Genomic DNA, 23,993 nt, shown 5'->3' on the forward strand with positions numbered 1-23,993 from the left:
GTCATCCAGGTTGTTCATAGAATCTGTACAATAAAACAACCTCTGGAGGCATAACGATCCCCGACCTCAAGCTCTCTTATAGAGCTACCATAATAAAAACAGCTTGATACTGGCATAAAAACCAACATGTGGGCCAATGGAATCGAATTGAAGACCCTGACATTAACCCGCACACCTATGAACATATAATTTTTGACAAAGAAGCCAAAACTGTACAATGGAAAAAAGAAAGCATCTTCAACAAATGGTGCTGGCATAACTGGATGTCAAAGTGTAGAAGGCTGCAAATAGATCCATATCTGTCACTGTGAACAAAACTTAAGTCCAAGTGGATCAAAGAACTCAACATAAATCCAGTTACTCTGAACCTGATAGAAGAGTAAGTAGGAAGTACTCTTGAACGCATTGGCACCAGAGATCACTTTCTAAATATAACACCAGTGGCACAGACACTGAGAGAAACAATCCATCAATGGGACCTGTTGAAACTGAGAAGCTTTTGTAGAGCAAAGGACATGATCAACAAGACAAAGCAACAGCCAACAGAATGGGAAAAGGTCTTCACCAACCCCACATCTGACAGAGGGTTGATACCCAGAATAAATAAAGAACTCAAGAAACTGGACATCAAAATGCCCAACAGTCCAATTAAGAAATGGGCTATAGAACTAAACAGAGAATTCTCCACAGAGGAAGTTCAAATGGCTGAAAGACATTTAAGGAATTGCTCAACATCCCTAATTATCCGGGAAATGCAAATCAAAAGGACACTGAGATACCTCCTTACACCTGTCAGAGTGGCTAAGATAAAAAACACAGAGGATGTGGAGCAAGGGGATCTCTCCTCTACTGCTGGTGGGAATGCACGATTGTACAGCCACTTTGAAAATCAATATGGCGCTTCCTTAGAAAATTGGGAATCCATCTCCCCCAAGCCCAGCTGTAGCACTCTTGGGCATATTCCCAAGGAATGCTCATCCATACCACAAGGGCATTTGCTCAGCTATGTTCATATCAGCATTGTTTGTAATAGCCAGAACCTAGAAACAATCTAGATGCCCTTCAACTGAAGAATGGATAAAGAAAACATGGTACATATACACAATGGAGTACTACTCAGTAGAGAAAGAGTACAACATCATTAGTTTTGCAGGCAAATGGATTGATCTAGAAAAAATCATCCTGAGTGAGGTAACCCAGACTCAGAAGGACAAACATGGTATGTACTCACTCTTAGGAGGATATTAGATGTAAAACAAAGATGACTAGACTGCTACACAACTCCAGGGAAGCTACCTAGAAAATGGGACCCTAGGAAAGACGCAGGGATCACCCAATGACAGAGAAATGTATATTTATTTTATAAGTGGGCTACTGGACTTCTGGGTCTTGGTAGGACTGGGAGGAAAAATGTCTAGCAACAACATTTTCCCCCAAGACCCTTACTGTCAATGGTCCTCTGGACATGCAGGGGATTTTTCAGAGTATTATGGAAATATGGGCCCCTCCTATGGATACAACAAGCACATTCTGACCTGCACAAGATCACCTTTATGTTTGACCAGTCCTTCCAATTCAGCCTTATGGCACACTGGCATGGAGAACATGGAACATAGCCAGATAAGTTTATCTTCCTCTTTTCTTTAAACAATACAATGTCCCTCTGGGAAGATCCCATCTCATTCCAGGAAAAAGTTGTAGGATTCACAGGAACTTGTGACAGTTATTTGCCAAAAAGCAAGATCTTAGCAGAACTCACCATACTTCCAGTAAAGATAAAACCCCATGCAGTCCTCTCTTCCACATCTATCCTTTATGCCGCCTTTTCAGATCAAATAAAAACACACATGGTGTTGTTATCCATTGTGCTGGCTCCAAAAATATTACTTATATTATACATGAATCTGTTTCCATTCATTTGGGTGAGTTATTGGCCATCCCAAACATGCTAGTGGGGTGCTAGCCTGAGCCTGTTAATATTTTTTTTCTGACAGCCAGTATGCTGTGTAGGCAGTTCATGTGCTGGCCTTTTTTCAAGCCAAAGACTCACTGTTCCCCTTTGCCAGCACCATGCTACTCATACATGATGTCCTAAATCAGATGATTGAGCATTCGTACCTATCCCATATTAACCTCACTCCAAATTACCCCAGATATTGATTTGAATAAATGAGGTCACAGACACCTTCTAATTAACAGTGAGTATGGATCTCATAGACCAAACCTGGGCTCTTCACCAGCAGTTTCATCTGTCTCCACAGTATTTGCATAGACTTCTTCCAGAATTACTCATTCCCAATGTAAACATCTCTCCTGGGCATGTGCAACTTGCACTCCTCTTGTCCCCTTAGGACCACTTCATTGTGGAGGAGTTAATCCCTGGGTCATCCATCTGGCAGATGGATGTCTCACATCATACCCACTTTGGCAATTCTAAATATGTTCATGTGGTAATAGATACCTGTTCATCCTTTGTTTATGACCTCACCCTTTATGGGGAGAAGGCCATCAGTGCTATCAAGGCTGTTATGTTGGCTGTTGCAATAATGCCCTTGCTACCACCACCTGTTCACCATGTCTGAGCAAGGGGCTGTGGATCAAAAAACAGAGACAAGAGACATCAGGTCATCTGTGTCAGCAGAATGCCGAATGCCATTTATTGAAGGAGGGAGGAGGCCTTAAATACAGGCTTACAGCACAATGGAGGATCCCCGGATGGCAGAAGTTCCCTACCCAATGTTCTACATTCTTACATATAAGATGTTTACACAAAATGCAGAATACACAAACAAAGAACCTCCTGTGAGTGTTCAGGAAGGAGGAAACCAGCAGGGGATCAGCGTTGGGAGGACATCTGATCAAGGTCGGCAAGCAGGCAACAGTTACCCAAAGTGGGGTTTCCAGGGCCCTATAGTTGGACATGGTAGTTATGTGGAAACCTTGGGCACTTATTACTGACAGTGGCCATGCCTATGCTTCTCAACAATTCAATACTTTCTGGGGTCCTGGAAGATTTCCCAAAGAACTGGTATACCTTACATTTTGCAGGGACATGCCATTGTGGATAGGACCAACAGAGATCTTAAGTAGCTATTGGCAAGGACTATCTCACCAGAGGATAGGAGAGAACATCATCTGGCCTTAGCAGAGTTCCTTTCCCATTTGAACTTTCACAGTTTTGATGCTAAGGGGCTCAGCATAGCCTACAAGTACTAGATGTGTTTGGTGAGATGGAGACATCCCATCTCCCTCTATTTGTGGCCACCAGCCCTCATGCAAACCCATGGAGACAGTATGCTTGTATTTTTCCTCAGGGTACCACTATGCCAATATGGGTCCAAGAAAGATATATACACCCATCCACAGGTCAGCTTAATTCTAAAAAGTAGGAAATAACTGTAGACAGGTAGAATATATATATAAATTCCTTTTATTTTGCTCTCATTGCTCCACTAAATGCTGAAGATTTGTGGGTCCTTGGTTTTCCTCATTTTATATGATGGATTAGGAGTACTTGGAAGATTTCTTGTGTCCTGGCCAGCCAGCAGTTGGCACACTTGTGTTACCCAAGTAAATACACAGACTTATATTAATTATAACAGCTCAGGCAGTTCAAGATCAGGCTTATTACTGACTAGCTCTTACATTTTAAATTAACCCATTTCTATTAATCTGTGTTTCGCCACATGTTCCATGGCTTTACTGGTATGTTGGCATGTTGCTTCTCTTTCAGTGGCAGCTGGCCTCTCCTCTGTCTTTTCCTGTCTCTCTGTTTGGATTTCCCACCTGCCTCTAAGCTACCTTAATGTAGGCCAAACAGCTTTATTTGTCAACCAATCAGAGCAACACATATTAACAGCCTAAAGAAAGACATTCCCCACTATTTTAAGGATGGGGAATGTTAGTTTAGCATGCCAGGCACGAGTTAAATATATTATATTAAGGACCCATGGTTAGCTAAGTTTCTATCTCATTCATTACAGCTAACATACAATATTTTCCAATTAAATCAAACAAGGGCAGAGGTGATGGCTTTTGATTCTTTATATTTGAAAAGGTTTGTCACAATATAAAAAGGCTTTTTGTCCTTCCTGGATTCTCAATTATCTTTTGATTGGCCAGGTGGTGTTTATAATCTTTCTCCATTTTAAGTGTCTCCTACACCATATCTGTCAACTCTACAGATGTTCATGGCTCTTAGACACCAACTCATTACCCTCCACAGGAGGTTATGCATGCCTGGATTTCTGAAATTCAAAAGGCTACTTCCTGATCCTCTCCACCCAGGATGACTCCCCAGGGATAAATGTTCTTCAAGGGCTGATAGACAATAATTTGGTAAGACCTTTTTTGGCAAGCCTACCTAAGACAGGCACAGTCCAGTTACTGAGTTACTCTGAAATGGGGACAACAAGTCTTGTGCAAAGAACTCCAACTTCCACTGAAAACACACACAATAAAATAAAAGGTAGATATGTTGTAGGACAGACCCATAGGGTTGAGAATATAGGCTCATGTTGCCAAGACATGTACATCTTTATAAGCTAATGTGTGTCCATGGGCCTAGCAGGTGCTGTCAGAGTTCCTGATCCTGCCCAGCTAATGAGGGGTGACCTCAAGATGCCACCAGATTAATGTTAGAGCTGCAGATCATACCCAGGCATTTAGGGATGACTTTGCGATGTCACCACATTAGGAAATAGCCTGTGTGCTGGAAGGATATATATCTATATATCTATATCTATATCTATATCTATATATATATATATATATACACATACATACACATACATATGTATATATATGTATATATATGAATATATATATATATATATATATATATATATATATATATATATATGTGTGTGTGTGTGTGTGGTGTGTGTGGTGTGTTTGTGTGCATGTATGTGTGTACATGTACATATTTATATTATGGAGTCTTTTGCATTATTGAATAAATGAGTCTGCTGTTTGCCTTTAAACTGACTCCCAATGTCTGTGCAATTAATGTTGCACCTTCATACCCCCTCCTCTGAAGGAGCCATTAGTACCCAGCAACAGAAATGTACAGTGCAAGTGTGGAACACTTTTAATTGCATTCCTTTTTTAATATGTGTAACATTATTTTACTTTAATGTTTGAGTGTCTTACTTGCAGGAATATCTGTGTATCTCATTCATTCCTTGTGCCTGTTGAGTCCAGGAAAGATCACTGGATTCCTTGGAAATGCAGTTATAGATGGTTGAAAGTAATATATGGGTGACAAGAATGGAACCTGGGTTCTCTGGAAAAGCAGTAAGTGTGCTTATCCACTGAGCCATATTGTGCCTTTCACATTTTATGATCTGTTTATAAATAAGAAATAAGATTTTCCACCAAATGGAAATATCTCTTGGGTCTAATCTCTTATTTCCCATCACAAATAAAATTTGTGTGTTAGGGTTTCTATTGCTTTGAAGAGACACCATGACCACAGCAACTTGTATAAAGGAAAACATTTAATGGGGTAGCTCACTTACATTTCAAAGGTTTACTTTAGTATTGTCATGGTAGGAAGCAAGGCAACATGCAGGCAGACATGGTGCTAAAGCTAAGACTCCTTATATCTTGTTCCAAAGACAATAGGAAATGGTATGAATCACTGGGAGTAGCTTAAGCATATATGAGACCTCAGAGCCCACCAAACAGTGAAACACTTCCTCCAACAAGGTCACACATACTCAAACAAAGCCACATCTACTAATATTTCCAGTTCCTTTGAGGGAGCATTTTCTTTCAAATAACCAAAATTTGGTATAACAAATGAAGTCAAATTGTATTGTGGAATATTACTCTAACTATGTGAAGATATGTTATATTACTTTATCTATGTAAATATGTGTTACATTTGTTTATGCTGCATTTGTTTAAATATGTAATTATGTGTTGCATTGGTTTTACTTTGCCTTCCTAATATACCTCATGATCTAACAAAGAGCTCAACAGCTGGTAGCTAGGCATTAGAGGTATATGTGGAGCTGGTGGGAAGAGAGAATAGATAGGAGTGGGAGTCTAGAAAAAAAGAGTGGAGGGAATAATGGAGAAAGAGAGAAAAGGTGCTGAGGGCCAGCCAGTCAGACACAGAGAAAGCAAGGAAAGTAAGACTTATAGAATGAATGAAAGATAAAAAATGTCCTGAGACAAAATGTAGATGAAGAGAAACAGCATACTTTAAGTTATAAGTAGGACTTCTGTAGATAAAGCCAAGTATTCGTAACTAATAATGATTCTCTGTGCCATGGTTTGGGAGTTGCTAGTTTTTCCAAAAGAAAGCTTGTAACAAAAGAAAGACATTCTATTGTTACTGGATTTATTTTGTAGTGTTAGTTTACATTATTTTCCTAAACTGAAATCTTGTGCAATATCAAAATAAGGCTGATCAAATTTTTATCCACACACAAATAAAATATATATGTACATGGATTTGTAGGGTGTCCTATAATTAATGCTAATGTTGTTTTGAAAATCCTTATGGAAAATTTCTACTTTAGAAGCTTCTTAAGGTAAATAAAATAATTTAAATTGAATTACAACTTCATGACATATAGGGCAGTTCATGCTCTAACTGTAAATTATATGCCACCAAGTAATATATCAAATACCAGGGATTGGTAATACCTTTTTAGTTGTGGGTCAAAGGGGTCCCATAGACCCCCAAACATTATAGGCTATAATCAAGGTTATGCTTACCATCTCCAAACTCATGGAAAGGTCTTATTCCTGAAGACAGAACTTAACTAATATCATTGAACATGGAGAAAAGGAGCTGGTATACAACCGGAAACTTCATCTCTACCTCTTATCATTAATAATGCTGAAATGTACTGTGCACATTTCAGGAGAAAAAGAGCAATCCTCAGTCTCACACATCTACAAATCCTGTGACCTACAACAATGACCTACCTTCAAGATATAGTGGTACAATAACAGCACAAATGTTATGGGAGTGATCAAAACCTTTTTATTTGGAATTAAATCTAACTCCATCAGATGTTTGCCATAAGTCTTTGACTTGTGTAGAATCAGTTCTAAATTGATTCTGCTAAAAGAACAGAACAATAAAGTTAATCCTGATGACATATTGCTATGCCAAAAGATCAGCACATTACTAAACTCTCAGCAGAGAAGCTCTGTTTTTGGCACTAGATTGCAATTAACACAGAGACTCATAGATGGACAGTGTGGACAGTGAGAAACTTGGAGAACTCATTTCAAAACAGGATAATTTCATTCTTTTTAATTTATTTATGTTTTGGATTTATTTATTAAATTTTTTGTTTTGTTTTTACATCCCAATCTCTGTTTCCCCCTGCGTCCTCTCCTCCCAGTAGCTGTCCTCCTCTCCCTATGTACTCTCCCTCCTTTTTCAGAGAAGTGCAGGCCTCCCATGGATATCAGCCTGTCAAGCATTATTAAGTTGCAGTGAAACTAGGCACATCCTCTTCTAGTAAGCCTGGACAAGGCAAGTAGGAGGAAAGGCTCCCAAAACCAGGTAACAGAATCTGAGTCAGCTTCTGATCCTACTTGTTAGGATTCCCCCAAGAAGATCAAGCTACACAATTTTAAATATATGCAGAGAGCCTAAGTCAGTCTCTTTCAGTGTCCCTGGTGGTCAGTTCAGTCTCTGTGAGCCTATTTATTTGATTCTGGGTTTTCTGTGGTGTCCTTGGCTCCTCTGGCTCCTACCATTCTTCTTCCCCTCTTTGTCAGGATTCCCCAAGCTCTGCCTAATATTTGGTTGTGGGTCTCAGCATCTGTTTCCATCAATTGCTTGGTGATGACCATTGAGAGAGGCACCAGTTCATGGGGATAGCAGAATATCTTTAGGAATCATTTCATTGACTATTTTTGGAACCAGTCATATTTGGTTCTATCCTAAGTCTCTGGACTATCCTACCTCTGGTCCTGTCCCTCCAGTCAATATCAGGGGTGGGCTACCACTCATGGTATGGGTATAAAGCTTGATCAGTCATTGGTTGGACACTCCCACAATGTCTGTGCCACCTTTATCCACCACATTTTGAAGAGGGCAAGTTGTAGACTGAAACTTTTGTGGCTGGTTTGGTGTATATCCATTTATAAGTGAGTACATACCATGTCTATTTTCTGGGCCTGGGTTTCCTCACTCAGGATGATCTTTTCTAGTTTTATTCATTTGCCTGCAGATTTCATGATGTCATTGTTTTTAACAGCTGAGTAATACTCCATTGTATAAATGTATCACATTTTCTTTATCCATTCTTCAGTTGAGGGACATCTGGGTTGTTTCCAGGTTCTGGTAACTATGAATAAAGCTACTACAAAGCTATGTGAGCAAATGTCCTTGTTGTAGGATGGAGTGTCTTTGCATGTATGCCAAGTAATAGTATACCTTGGTCTTGAGGTAGATCTATTCCCAATTTTCTGAGAAACTACCATATTGTAGAATTCATATTTCTAAAGTAAACTCCTGATAATTAAATATTTGTAGCAAATTCAATTTAATTTTCAATCTCTGTGAGGATCTTTGAGGTTCCATTTTCTATGTTGTTCTCTTAGACGGCCTCTGTTAGCACAGTTCTCTAATGATTCGCTGACACTCATAAAAAGAACAAGTGTTCAAAATTCTTTTCAAAAATCATAGTTTGAAACCAATGTTGATTAGAACTTCCATTACAGTCAGATCAATTGGTGCTGCCAGAATACACCAGTAGTCATTGCATTATTGACTTCCACATGCTTACAATAAATGAAAGTAATGTATATTTGCTGAAGACTGTAGCTAACTAAACTAACATATATGTGTACATCTTAATTTCATCTAATCAATATTTTTTCTTTACTTTTAAAGCAGCCATTAAGATTTTATTAGTCTCCTGTCTTTTTTTTTCATTTTCTTTATTAAGAAATTTTCTATTCATTTTACATACCAACCACAGATGCCCCCTCTTCCCTCTTCCCATGCCCAGCCTTCTCCCCAAACCATCCCCATCTCCACATTTTCCAAATCAATGTTTTTCATGGGGAGTTAGCAGAACCTGACACACTCAGTTGAGGCAGATCCAAGCCACATCCCTCTGCAACAAGTCTGTTCAAGGTGTTATATCCTAGGCACTGGGCTCCAAAAAGCCCACCAATGTACCAGGGATGGATCCCAATCCACCTGCCTGGGGACCCCCTAAATAGTTCAAGCTAAACCACTGTTTTCCATATCCAGAGGGCATAGTCTAGTCCTATGGGGGCTCCAGAGCTATTAGTCCACAACTTATAGGTTTCCACTAGTGTGGCTAGTCAACTCTGCACGTTTTTCCATCATGATCTCAACGTCCTCTGCCTACAGAATCCTTCCACTCTCTCATTGATTGGTTTCTCGAGCTCACTGAGTCTGAACAGCCAACAAACCAGGTTGCCTAGATTGGACTGAACTTGGCCCTGTGTATATGTATGAGAGGTTGGTAGCTTTGTGATTTGGAGGACAACAAACAGTAGGAAAAGGGGCTGACTCCAACTCTTTTACTGGCTTTTGGGACCCTACCCCTCATTCTGGGTTACCTTGACCAGCTTTAATACATGGGGAATTGCTAAGTCTTAATGCAACTTCTTAGGCTATGATTTAGTGATACTCATGGGAGACCTGCTCTTTCCTAAACAGAATTGGACGAGTGGTTTGAGGGAACAGAGGGAGGCTAGGTGAAGATCCTCAGAGGAGAGGATGGAGGGGAAACTATGATTAGAATGTAAAAAATATACATAAATAAAATTATTTTATAAAGAAAAGGAAAAACAAACAAACCAAAGATCAAACCACCTTGTTGACCCCTCTCAGCAAGATATTCTCCTTTTTCAATAGTAGTCTTCTTTCATACCAGTCAAACATGTTCTGTCTCCAGTTACAACATACTTGTATCACTTTGCTACTCGATTTTTCCCACTTCTCCATTACTTATTTGTTCAACATTATGGCATAGGGAGCTGGGGGTGTTTCATGCAGTATACCCTTTTCCCAAACAGCTTTACTTGCCAATGTTCATTGCAATGAGCTGTTGGTCTGTTTCAGAGCCTCTGGCTTCTATTATACAATCAATACTGGAACTTCACCCAGATACTTCTTGGATATCCTACTATTGTTGAGAGTCATGAATATCCTGTGACTAGGTTGTCAAGGACCATCCCTTTTCACCTTCTCCACCAGCTCATGGATAGGGTAGATGTTGGGGTGACCCAACTCAAAGCCCTACATCTGAACTTTGGTGGCTGCTGAGTTATTCAGTGCTGTTCTTGGCTGTGCCTTCCCTCAAACCAGAGCTGACAGGCAAGGAACAGGACCAGTCCTGACTATTCTTAAGGTTCATTTATTTTATGTGTAGAAGTATTTTTTTCTTGTATGTTTGTGTTTGTTCCATGTATCTGGTGCCCAAAGAGGCTGGAAGGAGGCATTGGGAGTTGTCAATGTAGATATTAGAAATTGAATCCCAGTTCTCTACAAGAACAGTGAATGTTTTTAACTGCTGAGACTTATCCCCATGCACACTTAATTGTTTAAAATATCATTTTAGTTTAAATTTGCTAGTTTTTAATCTATGCAGAAATTCATCCATATGTATTAGATTTTCCAGTGTAGTGGAATCTTCTTAAGATAAACTCTAAGAATTTTGGGAATTGTACTAGAGCATGTCATAACGATTCCATTTTCATCTCTTACTCTAGTATCTTTGGCATTCATTCTTCCTTTTCGGTAGTTTATCTGAAGTTTCTCAATATTGTTTATACTGTGAAGGAACCAAATTTATTTCTTTGACTCTGTGGTTTGGTTTCTGTTGAGCTGTTTTCATTTCACCAATTTTATTAATGTCAGTGCTTTCTTTCCAGCTCCTGATTTTGATGTTTGACTTCTTCTTTTTCCTGAGCTCTAAGGTGAATCACTAACTTAATTACTAAAAATCTCTTTGATTTCTTAATGTATTCATGTTGATCTTTAAACATCTCTCTTAGGACTGTTTACATTGCGTCTCACAGATTTAAGTATGTTGGTTTTAATTTTCATTTTATTGAAGGAGTCTTTCTGCTCTGGGTTTCTTCAAGAAATCATTCATAGTTGTTTTATAAGCTGTTTAATATGCATGAGATTGTTTACCTTCCAGAGTTTCCCTTGTTTATTTGTAGTCATTATATTGTCATAAGGTAGAATACAAAGAAATTTTTCCACTCCCCATATTTCCTCACACATTCTTTGTTTTCTAATATATGATTTATTTTAAAGATAATTCCATGGGCTGCTGAGAACCATTTATATTCTGCAGTGTTTGGATACAACATACTGTAGTTGTCTTTTAAGGCCATTTTACCTGTGATTTCATTTAATTCTGTCTACTTTCTATTGGTACTAAGTGTTAATTCTTGGTAATGAAACTACTTTGACACCTTGTGATAGCATGTGGCTTTACATCTAGTAGCATTTTCTGTGTAGAACAGGGTTCATATGCGTGTAGAATTGTACAGTTCTCTCCAAGAATTGTTCCCTTAATCAGTAGGAAGTGACAATTATCATTTCTCATTAGATTTGATAGCAAGTCTATTTTGTCAGATTGTATCAGCAACATTTGCTTGTTTTCAAGCTCCATTTGCCTAGAACATCTTTTTTTCATCATTTTATTGTACAGTTATATCTCTCTTTTATGATGGAGTACAACAAAAAATATTTCCTTCTTTTTAATTCTAATCTCCTAACCCATGTCGTTTGATCAAGGAATTGACATCATTAATAGTAAGATAGTACTGAAAGGTACCTATTGATTATTGTAATTTTGACCATTTTGCCAACGTGCTCAAGTTGTTTTCCTTTTATTACTTGTTTAGCTGTTGTTCTAGTTTGCTTTATGGTTTCTGTGATAAAATATTATTGCTAGAATCGTGTAGGGGAACAAACTTACATTTTCAGGTTGTAATCTGTCTATGGGAGAATTCACGGCAGTATCTCCAGAAGGACCTGAAGCAGAAACCATTTTACTACTCTTCTTGTTAACTTCATCAATGTTTTATGTTCAGTTAGCCTTCTCATACAACCCAGACATAGCTTCCTTTTCTGTAGCCCCTAAACATCAATCATCAACGAAGACAACAGCTGGAACACCTGGTAACATGTCAATCTGATGGGGACAATATCTTAACTGAGGCTTTCTCGGGTAATTCTAGGTTGTGTCAAATTGACTAGGGAAGCTAACTTACAATTGTTGCAGTCTTAAGGATACATATATTTTCCTCTTCAGTATAGACAACTCCTATAAATATGTTTTGTAGACCTGTGATGATAGTCATATATTCATTTCACATATTTTTAGCATATAAACTTTTATTTCTCTAGTTATGACAAGTAGCTTTGATGGGTGCAGTAGTCTGAGCTGTCATTGGTTGTCTTTTACAACTAGAAATAAAGCTCTTCAGTCCTTTCTGCTTTTCAAAGTCTCTGAAAAATATGTTATTCTGACAGACCTTCCTTTACATTTGACTTGGTGTTTCTCTCTTTCCAATTTTAATATATTTTCTTTATTTAAATATAATATTTCTAGATGTGGTTCTTCTCTGGTCTTGTCTATTTGGGGTTCTAAATTCTTATAGTATCTGAGTTTGCATCCATTCTAACAATAAGCAACTTAGAGAAAAGTGTTTGTTTTGCTTATAACTCCAGGTTACAGTTTATTATTGATTAGAAGTCTTGTTAGGAACTTAAGTCACTGTAATCATAGTCAAAATCAGACAGACAATATATTTACCTTTACTTTCCTGCCTGCTACTAGCTTTCTCTGCCCTTATACTTTTCTGGATGTCCATGAGTAAGGAATAATGCTGCCCACAACGTCTAAATTACCAATGAACTATCAGGACATCTTTTCCTACCTAGAGCCAATGAAATATAGAAAATTCCTTATTGGAAATCTCTTCCAAGTTGGTTATAGGTTATGCTAAATTAAAACTACAATCAATTAAATACAACATACTTTTTTGTAACTATAAGAAATGATCATAGAAATGTTTTCTATACCTATGAATCTCAGATTCCATCTTTGCATAGGGTGACAGATATCTTGGTTTTAGTTAGTCCACTCATCATCTTATTATATAAACTTTGTTCTTATTAGATTGTGCCTAGTCATCCACATTGCCTTCACACTGTGATTTTTTCCTTAAAATACCTCATTTATTATGATCTGGTGTGTATGTGTGATGAGTGGCTTTGTGGGTACACACAACCCAAAGAACATTTATGAGATCTTGAGAATAATGTTGTGGAATAATTTTTCTACATCTAATTTATGTGGGTTACAGAGACAGTTTGGTCATCAGGTTTTACTTTTTTTTTTTTACTCATTTTTATCTCATAATGCTGCCATTCACTTTTGTATTTCTATTTATTTCATTTACAATTGATTTGTTGTGCTTGTTTTTATGTTTCCTTGTGCAATAAAGTTGTTTTTATGACTTACTCTTAAAAATTATGTCATTAGAGGATGGATATAAACTTCAGTGGTCAAAACTACTTGAAGATTTTTAGAAGAGTGGCATTTGTTTCCCACCACTCACATTAAGTGGCTCACAATATCCCATGACTCTAGATTCAGGGGAACTGACACTTTTCAAATCTTACTGGACAAACACACACAAATACACACACACACACACACACACACACACACACACACACACACACACGTCTCTAGGGCCTTGCATATTATCAGATTGCCCATGTATAACATTCTCTCTCTCTCTCTCTCTCTCTCTCTCTCTCTCTCTATATATATATATATATATATATATATATATATATATATATATATATATATACATACATACATACATAGATTTCCCTTTCTCACATCCTCTCCTCTTCCCCTCATCTCTCTCTACCAGATGACTTATTCCCCTCACTCTGTTCATTGATGTATTAATGATGTCATACAACATTGATTTATACCATCATTGAATTTAATTAACTGTTTTTTTAATTGATGGGAATCATTCTTCCCAACATCATACAAAATACCATTCTTCCCATCTCTGTCATTGAATCATTCTGTCTTCATAGCACACTTCAACAGGAGGCAAGTATATGCTTTTCAGCCTGTTGAACATTACTCCTGACGCACTCAGATCTTGTGGTTATTTGTTGTGGAATACAGCCAATAGGTCTCATCACTTGATACACATCAATTAAAACGTAACAGAACAATAAATATCCAGGCTGATTATGATGGTACAAGCCTGCCAACACAACATTCAAGTGGATCAATAGTTCAAGACCATCCTTCATTACATGCCAAGCCTGAGGCAGTCTTGTTGACATTTGCAATCTATGCCTGCAAATAAACACATGTCTTTAAAAATGACTTCAAAGGCAGAACCACTGTTAATTATCAACTTCATTTACGTCATTGGCTTATTTTCAGTGCTTGCACTAACACAGTTTTGGCTTTTTGTTTGTTTTCAGACAGGTGCTGTTGCATTCCAGATTGACCACAATGTCTCTAAGTCCTGGGAAATGACATTAAACCTTTGGTCTTCTCTTGACTCTATCTCCTGAGATTTTGTATTGCAGATATATGACAACAACGTATTTGGCTTGGCTTTTACCTTTTCTTGGGAATGCATAGGCATGTGTATTTACAATGGTGTGGTTACAAATGTGTGAATGAGGATGTTCTTGTGTCAAAGCTTGTGTGTGTAAGACAAACAACAACATCAGGTGTTGAGCATTAATTTCTACCTAGTTTGAGATAGAGTCTTCTTGTTCTGCACTGTGTGTGCCAGATTAGCTGGTCCCTAGCTTCTGGGTATTCTGTCTCCACCTCCAATGTCATAGAAGGAGCACTAGGGTAAGAAATAGAGTCCTAATCACAATCTTTGAGTCCTTCCTGAGGATTCAAACTCAGGTCCTCATACATGCAAGGCAAATGCTTTCCACTGAGCCATCACCTGAGCCCAGCTTTTAATCACATTAAATGTCTTAACTCTGTTGTGTATTGTGCAATTCACTTTCTCTCTATTATTTCTCTATAGATAATTTACCCCTAGCTTTTAATAGAAAATTCTGTTATATTTTATGCAATTCTCTCTCTCTCTACTAATTCTCTGTAGATCATTTATGCCCTGCTTTCAGTCAAATCTTATATTCCTGTAATTTATGCATCCTACTGCTCTGAACATGGCATAATTCTTAACTTCACTTCAGACTTGATTCAGTAAGTCCCACAAATAATGGTGAAAAATCCAAGTGTGCAATGCAGGCTGAGATGTGTACAGAAAGCCTTAGAACAGGGACAGTGAAGATACTTGACTGTTTAGAACATATCACAGTAGCCATAGGGATGTAAATGAGACTTTGAGGTGAAGCTTTTGGGTATGCCTAGAAGAAGGTCCCTAGTTGTCTGGGTTTTGGAAACATGATTGTTGTGGAGTCACTATTGAAAAGTGATGGAAGCTTAGAGGTGGATAACAGAGTCAGAGGATCTCCCTCAGCAAGGGTTAAGATAATTCCTTAGACTTGATGACAAAAATTCCAAACCTAGCCATGCCAAGAACTCTCTGGCTTACTGTGTTGGTATGACTGATTTTCCTCAATACATGTCTCCATCATTGCAGCCCTCCAGGGGAATGACTCCATGTGACATCAGAGATAAAACTGTGAGGTGATGAGTTTACAATGAGTTGGTTTACCACCTCAATATCTGTGTGTATGTGTCAAATGTCACATTGGATATTGTAAATACTGGTTTGAGTTTTCTTAGTAAAGCTGTCTGTCATTTGCAAAAAAGTGAAGAATAATAGGAAGACACGACTTTCATTCTTATTAATTAACACCTTTCTCCTCCCATCACACAATGGCATATGTATCATGGTTTGAACACACCCATGCCTGGATATCCATGAGAGAAAGGGACAACTTCCTGCTACTGAGTTACAAAGATATGAAAAAGGTAATTGTCATTCTTACAGCAATCACAACGCCTTTCACAATCTCACCCCATGCAGCACCCCTTATTTATCAGTATCCCCATGTCAAGTTTAGAGTTATGAAGGGTCAATAAAAGTGAAATTATGCCCTATGTCCTTTCCTGACCTGCACCTGGAATTTTCTCTCCAGACTCCCTATCCATCACCCTATCTTATTCACCCTGGTGTAGGTGGAGTAGCTCACAATAGTGCTAATGGTTTTATTAATTCTGTCTATACAAATCATTTAATACACCTAATAACCCATTGTTCAGTGGAGAATGGGTAAAGCATTCCACTGTTGTGCCCAAAGGTATGTTACTGCCCCTGTACCGTAAGAAGAGGAACAATGGCAGGAAATCCATCTGTGAATTCTGGGAGAGCAGAAGAAAGAGCTGACGTTACATGAACAACACTTAGTAACACTCACATCTGACTAGGCATGTATAGTATGCAGCCAGTCAGGGAGCACTGTGCCCTGTGCTCTGAAGTACAGAGGTTTCTGCATGGTGAGCTAGAAGACACTGGAGGTTTCAAAACTCTTGGTAGATAATATCTAAAAATTTTCAGCATTAAGTAATGGCATATGTCAAAATAGACTGACAGGCCACACTCTTAATCAGATCATTGCAGGTTCCATTTCATTGAAATGCTCCCACAGAATATTATAAATATGTTTAACTTCTGTACATGTGTCTCAAATATCTTTTATTTTAAAAACTAAAAAGTATATTAGCAGGGTGTCACATAACTCTAAAGCTAGCACGGCCATATAGAGACAGTTTCAGGGGTTCTAGATCATCTTTGTGTATATGGTGGGTTTCAGGTCAGTCTTGGCTACAAGAGACATTTGTTTCAAAAGACCATTAAGGAAAATAATGTTAAGTTCGTTTATTTTCTTTATTTTCATTTGGTTAAAAGATACTCCCTCCAGTGATGGACACATACTAATTACACCAAGCATATAAGCACAAAAATACTCTCGTATGATCAGCAAATCAAAAGTTTAAGTAGTTTGGAAGTTATCAGTGAAAGGTAAGCATCATTTACTCATTATAGATAAACATATCAATTTCACTTTATACTGAACAAGAAAAAAATTGTACTGAGCATGCAGCCTGCCAAAAAAAACACTTACCCATCCTTAGAACAGACAAAAATATTAGTTAAGGAGGAAAAGAAGCAGTGTTACAACCAGTTTTATACATTTTAGAAGTTGACTCTGGTTATGATAAAGTTACTGATTGTTGTAACTATTTTTATTCATTTTATTTCTCTTATTACATTTTTTAACATATAAAATAAAATTTCAATTTAAATATATTTTGGCCATATTCTTCCCTCACACAATTCCTTCCAAATTTTATCCTCCACCTTACCCACACAACCTTAAATTCTTTCAGGAAAAAACAAACAAAATCCAGTAACAAAATTCTCCCTGAAATAAGACAAAATAAAACAATATATAAAATAAAAAACAATAAAAACACTGAACTGTAAGCAAATAAAAGCATGCCCCCAAACACACACAAAAATCTGTGGAGTCTATTATATGTTGGTCAGCTCCTCATGAACATGAAGACTCCATTAGAATGGTTGGTATATCCAGTGTCATTTAATTGAAGAAAAGTAATTTTCCCTCTACCAGCAGGTACAAGTGAAAGTTGAGTTGTTAACCTTTAGCCTAGTGGCTAGATTTTAATTTATTCATTCATTCATTCATTCAGTTTCTAAAAATATAACAAAATAATATCACCTCAAAGTTGGACAAGACAAACCACAGGAGGAAAACCGTACAAGAGAAGGCACAAGCACAGACCCACATATTTGCACATTTTGGAAGACCATAAAATCACTGAACTGGAAGCCATAACTTATACGCAGATGATTAGTACAGACTGGTGTGTCACTATGCATGCTGCTCCAATCAGTGGGTTCCTATGATCTTTTCTTATGTTGATGTGGTAGGCCTTTGTTTTTTGGTGTCAATAGATGGCCATTTGGGACACCATCTCCCCCATTATTTGGTTATAATATTTAGATTGCCATCATATGTATGGCATATATATATATGTGTGTGTGTGTGTGTGTGTGTGTGTGTGTGTGTGTGTGTATGTGTGTATAAAGAAGTTCCTTCAAATGTCCATTAATTTTAAATTTTAGCTGTGCCTCCCCATATTTCCTCCCTCAAGTCTCTCTCCTTTCTCCATCAACACTTGGTTCTGCCACTCTAGTACTTATCTAGTCATGCATTGTTTGCCTTCTATAATTAGATTATTTTTATAATTCTTTCATGCTGAGGGGACTTTCCTTCTTGATTCAGTCTATTTGGTGTTCTCCATTCATCTTTTACCTTGGTAGGCATCCTATTCTTTTGGTTAGGGAAATATTCTTCTATGATTTTGTTGAAAATATTTTCTGTGCCTTTTACCTGGGTTTTCTTCTTCTTCCTCTATTCTTATTATTAGACTTATTATTTTCATAGTGTCCCAGATATCCTGAATGTTTTGTGACAGGATTTTTTAGATTAACACTTTCTCTGACAAATGTCGATATTTCTTCTATGTTGTCTTCAATGCCTGAGATTTTCTCATCCATTTCTTGTATTTTATTCATGAAGCTCACATCTGAAGTTTGTGTTTGAGTTCCTAAGTTTTTCTTTTGCATTTCCTTCAATTTGGGTTTTCATGATTTCTACTTTCAGGTCTTGAATGGTATTCATTTCCTTCCACTGCTTGTGTTTTCATAGATTTCTCCATGGGATTTATTCCTTTTTTCTTTAAGGACCTCTATCATCTCCATACATGCTTTTTAGGGTCCTTTTCTTCTTCTGAAATTATTTTGGGACATTCAGGACCTGCTGTAGTATAGTTGCTGGGTTCTAGCAATGACATGTCCTAAATGCTATTGATTGTGCTTTTTTGTCTGGCATCTATACATCTAGGATTGGGAAGAGTGTAATTCTACATGCTGATATCAGGTCTTGTCTTTGCTGGGTTGAAGCTTCTTCCCTTATTTTTTCTTACTCTGACTGGTACTTAGAAGAGTGTGGTGGCTGTGTGTTGCCTAGTAGGAAATTCTTCTGGGATCCTGATAAGTGTGGCCACTGGGGATTTCAGGTAAAATGCTTTCAGATATAGATAGCTGACATTTAGGAATGGAGTTCATCTAGGAGGGGAATATAAGAAGATCCAAAGAAGAGAAGAGAACGGAGTATTCCATGGGAGCTGCTTACTTAGTCCTCTGGGAATGGGACACCTGAGTGCAGTCAGACCACAGGAGAAGGTTTGATATGAAGCTCTGAATGAGACTGAAGACTGGACTTGGAAGAATGGAAGGAGAGAGGAAGATCTGCAGCTAACCTACTTGCTTTCCTGAGTAGAGGGGCAGGTTGGTTCTTAGGTAGTGTCTTCTGGATTTCAAGAGTTGCCAGGACAAAGAAATGAGAAGGAAAAAGGAATTTTGTTTGTTAAAATCTGTGTTATCCACATGAGTCAGGGGTATATGGGGGAGAAGACTGTAGCAGGTGTTCTACACAGAGCTTGAAATGAGTCTAAGAGACTTGGAGGAACAAATGGAGAGGTGAAGATTTGCATTTAGCCTAACTGCCTCCCTGTCCAGCTTGGTCTGTAGGTTCCTAGGGAATGCTTGAAGGAGTTCAAGTATGGGACAAATCAATGCATTGTGGTATGGATGTTAGAAGGGTTCTGGGATATCCACTAGAAATTTGAGTTCCTAAGGCAGATGTTCTGCAAAGCTGGAGGCAAGAAAGAGGGATTGTTGTTGTTGATCTTAGCCATTCTAACAGGTGTAAGATGGTATCTCATAGTCATTTTGATTTGCATTTTCCTGATGACAAAGGATGTTGAGCAATTCCTTGAATGTCTTTCAGCCCTTTGAGCTTCTTTTGTTGAGAATTCTCTGTTTAGCTCTACAGTCCATTTGTTAAATTGGACTGTTAGGTATTTTGATGTCTAATATCTTGAGTTCTTTATATATTCTGGAGATCAGCTCTCTATCAGATGTGTGGTTGGTGAAGATCTTTTCCCATTCTGTGGGCTGTTGTTTTGTCTTATTGACTGTGTCCTTTGCCCTGCAATAGCTTCTCAGTTTCAAGAGACTAATTTTTTCTCTCAGTGTCTGTGCTACTGATGTTATATTTAGGAAATGATATAGGGTGCTGATAAATTCAAGACTACTTCCTACTTTCTCTTCTATCAGGTTCAGAGTACCTGGAATTATGTTGAGATCTTTGATCCACTTGGACTCAGGTTTTGTGCACGGTGACAGATATGGATTTATTTGCAATCTTCTACATGTTCACATCCAGTTATGCCAGAACCATTTGTTGAAGATGCTTTTTTGTCATTGTACAGTTTTGGCTTCTTTGTCAAAAAGCAGGTATTCATAGGTTTGTGGATTAATTTCAGTGTCTTTAATTTGGTTCCATTGGTCTACATGTTATTTTAATGCCAGTACCAAGCTGTTTTTATTACTATAGCTCTATAGTATACCTTGAAGTCAGGGATTGTGATGCCTCCAGAGGTTGTTTTATTGTACAGGATTCTTTTATTGAGAACAGCTTATGTTGGAGAAGATGTGGAGCAAGGAGAACACTCCTACACTGTTGGTGGGAATGTAAACTGGTACAGCCACTTTGGAAATCAGTATGGCACTTTCTCAGAAAATTGGGAACCAATCTCCCTCAAGACCTAGCTATACCACTCTTGGTCATGTACCAAAAGAATGATCAATCATACCACAAGAACATATGCTCAGCTATGTTCATAGCAGCTTTATTTGTAATAGCCAGAACCTGAAAGCAACCTAGATGCCCTTCAACTGAAGAATGGATACATAAAATGTGGGACATATACACAATGGAGTACTACTCAGTAGAGTAAAACAATGACATCATAAGGTTTGTAGGCGAATGGGTAGAACTAGAAAATGTCCTCAGTGAGGTAACCTAGACTCAGAAAGACAAACACAGGTATGTACCTACTCATAAGTAGATACTTGATGTAAAGCAAATGATAACCAAACTGCAAACCATAACTCCAAGGAGGCTATTCAGTAAAGAAGACTCTTGGAAAGACATAGGGATTGCCCAGTCATGGAGAAATGAATGAGATCTACATGGGCAAACTGGTGGTGAGGGCAGGCAATGGAGGACAAAGTTTGGGGGTAAGAGAGCTGAGGAAATTGGGAGGTCCTAGCTGTATCAGGAATAGAGTGGGAGAACAAGGGAAGAGATACTACAATAAATGAAGACCCAATGGGAATAGGAAGAACCAGGGTGCTAGAGAGGTCCCCAGGAATCCACAAAGATGACTCCACTATAGACTACTGGCAATGGTTGAGAGAGTACCTGAGCTGAAGTACTCTGGTGATAAGATGGCTATACACCCTAACTACCATGATAGAACTCTCATCCAGTGACAGATGAAAGCAGATGCAGAGATCCATGACCAAGTCCCAGGTAGAGTTCCAGGAGTCCAATTGAAGAGAAAAAGGAGGGATTATATGAGAAAGAGATATGGAGACCATGATTGGAGAAAGCACAGGCACAAATAGCCAAACTAGTGGAAACACATGAACTATGAACTAATAGCTGAGGAGCCCCCCCTGGAACTGGACCAAGCTCTTTGGATAAGTGAGAGAATTGATTAGCTTGAATTATTTAGGAGACCCCCAGGCAGTGAGACCGGGACCTGTCCTTAGTGCATGTATTGACTTATTGGAACCTAGGGCCTATGCTGAGACATTTTCCTCAGCCTTGGTGCAGGGAGGAGGGGATTGGACATTCCCCAACTGAATGTACCAGGCTCTGATGACTCTCAAGTGGAGACCTTGCTTGCAGGAGGTGGGGATGGGAGGTGGGTTGCAGGGGAAGGCTGGGTGTAGGTGGAGAGAGGACAGGGGAATCTGTGGTTGATGTGCAAAATAAAAAGTAAATCTCTTAATAAAAAGAAAAAAAGAAAGGAGGATTGGACTCAAAGGAATGGGGAGGGTGAAGATCTATAATTAGCTTACCTCATCTGAGGCCACAGTGGTCTGCAGATTTGCAGGAAGGCACGTTGGAGTTGGATGTTCTGATAGTAATATGAATTGGAGGAGTGAGGTTAGAAAACCTAGATGACGACATATGCCAAGAATGATCTGTTGCATAACTGGGTATGAGACAGGGGAATTGGATCTAAAGCAGCACAGGGAAAGGTAGAAATCTGAAGTCAGTCTACCTGCTACCCTGGCAGGTGTTATTGGAATCTTAAACAGATTTAAAAATAGAAAAGCCTGAGCCAGATAATGGGGTAAAAGCTGATATTAAAGAAGCAGAGCAATCTACAGCCAACTTCATGTCTACAACTCCTCACCTGATACTAGAAGCCTCTGAGTCCTCACCCAAAAGGCCTCAGTGAAGCCTTTAGTTACTGATTCCTCAAGCTCCATATACTTTTATTTGCCCTGATATATTACTTAAAATGTGTGTGTGCTTCCTAAGCAAAGGCATGAGATTTCAAGTGCTGGAATTAAAGGTATGTGTCACCAAATCTGGCTGTTTCTCTCCTAGACTGAGTCAATCTCATGTAGTTCATGGTGGCCTTGAACTCGCAGAGATGCAGATGGATCTCTGACTGCAGAGTGCTAGTATTAAGAGTATGTGCCACCACTGCTTGACCTCTATGTCTAATCTAGTTGCTGGCTCTGTCCTCTGATCTTCAGGTAAGCTTTATTAGGGTATACAATATATCACCACAGGTAGGAGTAACAAAAAATAATTTTTAATGAAAAATAGTAAGGAGCATTAAAAACAGGAAAACTAGATCATTCGGAAAAAAAAAATTAAACTCTTGAACTTATTATCCAGGAACAGAAAGTTTCCATGTAAGTAGCAACACCAAAGGCTGTTTTGTCTTTTGTAAAATATTTTAATTTCTCATTATAAAATTCAATATTCCCCAGGAAGCTTCCTTACACAGCTGTCTCTGTTGTATGGTAGTGCAGTTCCTCAAAAGTCTCCTGTCCAACCATTCAACACAGTCTTTTCAGTTATTGCCATGGTTGTTTCTTTCCCATGTAATAGTAACTCAACTTGTGCTAAAGTATGTAATAAAACTATGGAGCCAGTGACACATTTAGGGCTCAGGACAAAGGTTATAATTCAAACAAATGTTTCCAGTGTTCCAATATTCTGCCTTCTTATGAGAATCTCACTGGATTAAGCCGGTGGTGGCTGTCCATTGTTCTAATTCCAGAATACAGATATCTGAAGCCTGTGAATGTGATGCCCATCTTTGTTATTGTATGAGCTCATAAATCCAAACAAAATACAATCTCCCAGAACTACTCCAAGTAAAAAATTACTGAAATCATTCCTATGAAAGTGTTTTAAAACAATATTATTCTCAGTTACCCACAGGAAACAACATTACATGGTGTAAATATTGACCATTCTTAAATTATTTATGCACATTGCCTTCATTCCCATTTATCACTGTCTAGAATTAATTCTCTAAGTCTCTTTAAACATCTCAGAGAAGGATGGGTATGGTGGTATGCACACCTTTAATGTCAACACTTAGTAGGTAAAGCCAGGTAGGTGGATCTCTGACCTCTTTGAGCTTAAGTTCAGACTTGTCTCCAGAGAAACTTCCATTCTACAAGTCATGGCCCATTGTGAGACTCTCTCTCTCAAGAATAAAACATTGCAGTACATTTAGTAGGTGAATTGGAACACACCTGTGAGAACAGTAATACAGAGATGGAAACAGGTGGATCAAATGCTCAATGACTTCATCCACTATGAAGTAAGTTTGAGAAGAGCATTGGTTATATGAGACCCTGTCTCTAGTGTCCTCTCCTACCTAGAAGAAATTCCAGCCTCTGTCTTTTAGGGCCACAGAGCAGCCAAATTTCAAGCTCACTCAATATAGAAATGCTGTATGGGACTCCTAACCTCTTTACATGCCCTATTTCTTTCCTAAACC

The sequence above is a fragment of the Onychomys torridus genome, chromosome 1 (genome assembly GCF_903995425.1).
Source record: "Onychomys torridus chromosome 1, mOncTor1.1, whole genome shotgun sequence".
Taxonomy (NCBI): Eukaryota; Metazoa; Chordata; class Mammalia; order Rodentia; family Cricetidae; genus Onychomys; species Onychomys torridus.